The sequence below is a fragment of the Rhopalosiphum padi genome, chromosome 2 (assembly GCF_020882245.1).
Source record: "Rhopalosiphum padi isolate XX-2018 chromosome 2, ASM2088224v1, whole genome shotgun sequence".
Classification (NCBI taxonomy): Eukaryota; Metazoa; Arthropoda; class Insecta; order Hemiptera; family Aphididae; genus Rhopalosiphum; species Rhopalosiphum padi.
In genome coordinates, this window is record NC_083598.1 from 22,397,933 (window position 1) to 22,405,790 (window position 7,858).

General features: G+C 32.2%; 1 long non-coding RNA gene across 1 annotated transcript; it reads right to left on the minus strand.

Annotated features, from left to right (window-relative positions):
* LOC132919758 (uncharacterized) lies at nt 1–418 on the minus strand. The gene is made up of 3 exons (XR_009660668.1): nt 347–418; nt 134–283; nt 1–66 (listed from the first exon to the last, which is right to left on the minus strand). It is a non-coding gene; the product is annotated as an uncharacterized LOC132919758 (long non-coding RNA).
* Nucleotides 419–7,858: the final 7,440 nt, after the last annotated feature.

Genomic DNA, 7,858 nt, shown 5'->3' on the forward strand with positions numbered 1-7,858 from the left:
TATAATAATTATTACAGAGGTATTTCATTTTATATTTGTGTATAATTCGTTGATTTAATGATAATGCTAAAATAATAAAATATTTATACAGATTCAGTATATAATATTAGTTAGTCTTTCGCAGTGTACTTACCTATGAGTTATCGTTATAACGAATAAATACGAATCATAATTTGATTGAAATATTTAGACGTATAATTCGATCACTTAGATACATTTAAGTCTCTTTTTTCAAGAGGGACTTGTGTCGAGGAGTTAAGATAATGTATTGCTGATAGGTACACTTGAAAAAAATAAAAATGACTTCCTGGCTACGTCATTGTAACCTTTATATATTTCCACTTACCTATAGATAATTTTTTTCTTCAATGGCATGAAATTAAATTATCGAGTAATCGCAACTACAACGGGCATCTGGTGTTCCACGTCCACTGTAAAATGAAAGACGCAGAAGTTAAGTGATGAAAAAAAATACATACTATTTATTACAGCAAAGATTTATTTATTTTATTTACTTTCCCAACTTAAAACTTTTCTACAATAAATTTCGCCAACGGGCTTCAAAAACTGTACATAATTGAAAATACCTGATTGTTGTTTTCACATAAAAACATAGCGTACAGATTTAAATCAATATATACGTCGTGCTAACAAAAGTTCGTACCTAGGTTTTATTGCCCGCGAGCAACGATAATGATCATTAATAAAACACGTATATTATGTATGAGCAAACTTTGGCCGAAAACTACTAGGTACCTACCTATACCTAAGTAACGTGTGCCACTTTTACCGTTTGGTGATTCTTGGATCGATTCAAAGACATTCGGTGTTAGTGCCCCGACTGCCTCGTTAAGTCATTTTGATAAAATCGTAATGAACATACACATTTTATTAAATTTGTATTGAATTCGGTATTATCTGTAATATAGTATTATAATATAATTGAAGGGATTGCTACAACGACATGCAGATAAATTCTGCACTTTTTTAACTGTAATAAATACGATAATATAATTCTTTACATTTTATCTTACCACACCAATTACCAGTAATTGTTTTTTTTTTTAATTAGCATAGCTTTCATACACAAAAATATTTTGGTACCTACCTATTGGTTATAGCGGTTATAGTGGTTATACCCAATTATCTGGGTAGAACATTTATTACATTTACATTACCTATTATTGCATACGCTCTTTTGTGAACATTACGCTTTATATTTTGTTGGGTTGGTAAACTGTCAAACTGGCTTCCGTAAAATTATGTTGTAATATACCCACTACAATAGATTGGAATAATTATTTGTAGGAAACATGTGTTCAAAAACACTCAGAAACGTTTAAATTGGTTGCCTAGGCGCAATAATTTAAATTGACGTGTCGTTTTACTAACTTTTAATTATTAGTTTTTACATATTTACACCTGGTTATCTAATGAGTTTAAGTAAATAGTTACTTTTTCAATAAATTAGTTTTCATTATGATAATATGATACCTACTCATATTTTACCTACCTTACAAAATTGTGTCACCGGCTGAAAATCACTGCAATCGCCAATCTAAAGACACAATAACCAATATCTAAATACTTGTATTTTTCTTTTTGACTTTTAATGTGATTAAATTTGTATAATAATATTATAACACCAAAAAAGTTGCGACATTTTGTATTTCTCTGTACGTTGAAACGCGCGGCGTTAACTAATAATAATATGAAATAATAATTACCTAATCGATAAACGAGACACTATGAGTGCGATGGCGTGGTATAACAAATTTAACGTATAATATCTTATAATACAAGAATAACGATTCATAGCCATGATAAAATATAGTTGATAAAATGTATTTAATCTATAGGTATGTTATATTAGATACTATATTATTGTGGTTGATGCGAAAATACATTCGTCAAACAAGAAAATAATCCGAAAACAAATCTAAACATATATAGGTATTCAATTACTTCTGATGACCACCTGTCTTAAACTGTACACGAATATTGCTATAACATGATAACAATATTAAAAATTAAATTTAGCTTAAGCCTATGTGTGAAAGGTTTGCCTCATTTCCTCATTTAAACTCACCGCTAAACCTGTCACCCTCCTCAAAATTTTAGGACAATTTAAAAACGCTAACAGTGTTCTGGTCTCTTTTGTACGCACGTGTCACGTAAGAAGTACCTATAGCATAGTAAACGTATCAATGGTTTAAATTTTAATAAAGATAACTAAAAATAGCTATGAAAAAATATTTATATTATAGGTACTTATATTATACTAATACATCATGCATCATACTAAAGTCTAGTTATTTCTACCTTAAATAATAAATTATTAGCCACTCCCCCCCTAAAAAATCTGTAATGATTTATCAAAATATTTAATTTTTTATATTGTGCATTTAGAGCATAGTAATTGGCCCACAATGCCTAGTAATAATATATAAGAGTTATGTTTTAGATTTTTAACTTATACAATATTATAAATATATCTAATATATCAAAATGATTATTTTAATATTAATGTCAATGAAAAGACTAGGTAAATCTGAAAACCACCTTGTCATATTATTAGAATATAGTAAAATGTTATAGAAACGGTAAAATATTAAAAAAAATATTAATTACCCATCCATACATTCAATCTTGATTTTACTTATATTTTATATTCATCATAATATGAAAGAAAAATGAGCAGGTAGCAATGTCTGCTACGCCTGACTTGAAGCTGCACGCATGCAAATGCGCTGTATCCAAGACTAAACAATTGTACGTAGATAATAAAAAATGCATTCAATATACGGTCATGGTGCACAGATAATAAATGTTTTTCTATACACCAAAGTTTATATGACAAAAGTTACGTATATAATATATTATTTATCGTTGACCTGCCGCGTATGACCGCAACAAATAAAACTATTATATTTATTAATAATAATAATAATAATTATTATTATTATTATTATTTTAGTGGTAGGTACTAGGCAGGTTTATCTATATAAAAAATGTCCACAGCAGTCTTGGTCGCATTTGTATCGGTAATAATCGACGGGTGAACGATATTGACAGCTTGTAAACGTATAGCAAACCACTATCGTGATGTTACATTTCTGTATTATGGATTTGACCCAAACGTCCCAAACTGCAGCTAGGGTACTATAGTCGGAATTGAAATAAAATTGCGTTTACAATATTATACGCGCATGAATGCACGATGACAATACTGAAGAAGACAACCCAGTGAAAGAAAAAAATGAGAAAAGTAGATCAAACGGTCATCGCGTTAAACATGGATTGAAACTGAACGTTCGAAATTTCGAAAATCATGTGTATAAGTATAGAACTCTACTATACGGCTGTTAGTTTTTTTTATAAAAAATAAAATATAATAAAAATAAAAAATATAGCCTTATTTCGGTTGCATACTATTTCCTACACATAGAAGTTGGACTAGAGTGTCTAGAGATGGGTCGGTTCAGAGGAAAATCAAAAAATTTACACATCGTAGACAAGATGAAAACTAGATTGATTTATAAAATATGGTAACTACTTAAACTACCTACACAACGGTATTTAATTCAACTGCTAAGAGGCGATATATTCTATCGACCAGTGCACTGACCAGTCGATAATAAAATTATTATTTTTCTATTATAGAATGAATAAATTCAATTGTATTTTAAGAATGTCATGTAGTTATACGTATTTAGCTAGTATATATTCTGATATTCATATTCATTATAAATTATAACGATAGGTTAGGTTAGAAAAATGAACTGATTATCTCAAATATTTGAACTAAACAACATTTTTTATAGTTTGGTTCAAATCAATATTTTTTTTTACACACTTACAGTATTCTATTTATTGTATATTTTGATAAAATGATAACTTGTTATTAAAATATTACCTAATAAAATATAAATGTATGCGAAAGAAATTAAAATGATAAATATAAATCATAGATTTAAATCAACACCAATTATGAATTGTTTAAAGTTTATTAAATTAAAAAAAAGTTCAGTTTGAATTTCATTTTTCTTTTGTCTTAAAAATATACGGAGATCGTTACATCAATATCTAATTGAATCACCTACAAAATTGTTAAAGCTAAATTAAATTAAACAATTTTTTTAAACTTATTTCTAAAGAAAAAATACTTTTTAACAAAATTTAATAATGAATAATTTGCAAAGCGCTAATCAAGTCAGATTCTTAAGTGTTGTTTAAAAGTATTTATTTTTTTTTTGAAGAAATATTAGACAATCACAGTGACAGCTATTATATTATGTATGTGCATAAATTTTGTGCGAAATACATTTTTTAGCAAAACAGTATTTAACTCAACAACAACAACAACAATAATAATACGATTATAGCACGAAAATATTGCATACAATTACAATAATATATATATATATATATATATAATATATTATATCTTAATATACTGTTAAATAATAAAAATGTATAATATATTATAATTTTTTGAACAATGCGTATTTTTTAACCTCCATGGGACTGCTGCCGACTAATAATATTATAGTCACTAGCCGTGATGCACGCGTATATGTTATATAGGCAGGTATACTACCTATACTGGTACTACGAATAAATATTTCAAAACGATACGGTGCGCGTACGTTGTTAATAAGTAAGTGCGTACGGCCGAATGTGTATAGTAGCTAGCTATATCACGAGGTTGTTTTTCCTCGCGACCTTTGTCACGAGAAAACGAAATAAAATACGCGGCCGCGGCGGAACTCTAAATAGTAAATCGACTTTATTCGAGATCGATAAGGGGCAAAACAAGGAACCCCCGACTGTAGAACAATTTCAACGCACGGCTGCAGGTATACATATAATACACGTATATAGCTACGGTGGGTAGGTATATACATACCTACAATACTAACACCGGTATTATAATAATGGAAAATAAAAACGTATACCACGGTCGACCTACCTATACACTATGTAGTATAATATTTTGTACATATTATCTGCGATGACCTACGTATTTATAGATTTTGAACATTTACCAGGGTGAGTAACTATGTGTATAATATTTCAATGTACCTATATGAAAATATACGTTGCATCGACGACGCGGCCAGAAAAAGAAAAAAAATTATAAAAAGCGAATCGGCGATCGTGTGTGTTCGGCGATTTCTATAAAATTTGACGTGCCCGTTTCCTGAACCGGAGCCACCTCCCCTAGGTGGCAAACTCAAAATTACTAGATGAAATTTTTGGTTTTTTTTTTCGTTCGCTGACCGTTTAACATCTATCGCAAAACAACCAAAAAAATGTTTAATCGTCTTATAATTAAATTTAATTCGATGTTTATTTGCATAAATTATTACTCGGACCCGGTTGATTGCTTTTTTCCGTGCAGAAAACCTATAATACTTATACTATATATATGTACGTGTCTGCGGCCTCGGCACTTCGCGTTATATTATTTCGACGACATGCGTGGTCGCCGTACTACGCGCAGACCGATATTTTTACGTTTCGTACGATTCACGGTGCAGCCATAACAAGGTGCCACGACAAAAAAAACGAATAACCATCCTTTCGGCACAAAATGCACCGAAACTCGTGTGGTTATGTCGTGTATGTGTGTGCACATGGTGGTTGGCCGTGTTTTTCCGAACAGGATCTGAGGAAAAACGCATAAAAACCCCTCCTGTATTTGCAGTATATTATAATATAATAATATCTAATAAATGTCGAGCCGCGCACGACGTTCGTGTCGTATGTGTACGTCTTACATAATATAATATTACATTTTATACGAACACGCTAATGTGACGTATTTACACGTAAACGCGAGTATACACGAAGAAAAATAATAATATTTGACTAGTCAGTGAAGGGAACACGGAGAGAGACGGGAAGAGGATAAAATGTGCAGGACACCGGCATTGTTAGCCGCCTAAATATAAGTCGTACTTTATGTTCGAACGTATATAATATCATGATGCTTATACGATCCGTGTAATACGAGTCGGCCAACAGAAGCATTTTCATTTTTTGTGAAATATTTTTAGCGACGCAAATCATAATAGTACTAATATAATACGTATAATACTATTTTAGGTACGAATCAGTGCAACATTTGTAAATTATAATAATATATTAAGTATAAACAAAGCGTCCGTTAAATTATTCGTCAAAGATCATGTGAATAAAAGGTTTCAAGGTTTGATTTGTGTGATTAACCAAAAAACGTCCGAAAACGATAAACGTTTTTGACACCGGGCTATTAATATGCATATCAATCAAGTTATTTTATATACTTGAGATGTTCATACTAAATGTTTTGACGGTAAATAAATAACATTAAAGTTTACATTGTGAGAGTAAAGAACACCGATGAAGGCAAATCAGAAAATATACAACACGTTTCTATATCATTCCTCCACATTCCTCAATCATTAAATTATAAGTTCTCAGCTATCTTAGTCCGTTTTGAAATTGTTGTTATGTTCGTATTACGTTTTTCCAAATGACGCGGAGGCCGAAAGACAACAATAAGTACATTATAATACAAACGTTACTATGTACCGCGCTTAGCTCGGCAGCGGTGCGTTGAAGTGATGTGTGCAATATTTGAAAGCAATATCGATTGTTCAATGTTCGTCACACATTCCAAGTGGACAAAACGTAAACGAATAAACTGGTTAGTGTTAACTGGTATTACCATTCTAAAGCCGGGTTAGGTTGGATAAGGGAGTGTCATTAGAGTCGACGTGTCGCGTAGCAGAGTCGAATATTATAATCAACTTTTAGGTAACCCGTTACCGACGTTTTGTTATGCCTACACATCAAATAAATGGAACCATGGCAGGACCCGCGGTGTTCCGGTGTGGTGGAAACCCTGCTCAACGTTATTATGTCATAGGATTACCGGAGAACAGCAACTGTCACCGCGGGAACGAGACGGTTGTGTACCTGTATTGCCTATCCAAAACGCCGTGTTCAAATATAACGTAACGTCATTCTATTATAATAATATACTGTACAATAACGTGTCGTAGAAATAAAAAAAAAGAACGTTTCGTATACGACGAGTTACGGGTAAAGCGGACCCGACGTACACGAAAATAACAGACGTCCGCGTTTACCGATTTCACGATCGCCTAAAATATAATATTATACCTACCTACTGTGTATAATACAACGCGCCCTCGTCCGCCCGAACATACCCCCTAATCGAATGCGGATGACGAGGGACCGCCGCCGGCCCCGGTCGTTCTGAACCGAGAGACCCGCATATTATATAATATGATATACGTATATTATGTATTTAATATTACAACGTATTGAACTGACCCGAACGCGCCCGCGCTCGTAAATCGACAGAACTCGCCCGCTTCTATGTACATATTATTATGTATATATACGACCGCCGTTATTATTATATACTCGCAGTAGAATATATGATACCGTATTTGTAGTATAATATATATATATATTGATGTAATAATATAATATGTCAATTCGTCGTTACTCGTCCGTAATATTTTTACGTGTCATTAAAATCGGAAATAGGATTTTCGCGTAGTATTCCGCAAACCGAAATAATAACCGTATATAGGCAAATCAATACGGACAAATTTTTGTACGAGGTAAATAAAAACAATTGTACAGACAGAGGCACCACAGCAGTGTTATACACACGCGCGTTTCCTTTACGCGGGCGCTCGTCGGATGGCGGAAAGTTCATATTCGACGCTGCGGCGATAAACTATATTTGCGCATAATAGTTTTATTACCAAAGCGGCTCGACGTCAGGCGCGGATCCAACCTACATTAATGGGAGGGGCGGATCATAAATATCTAT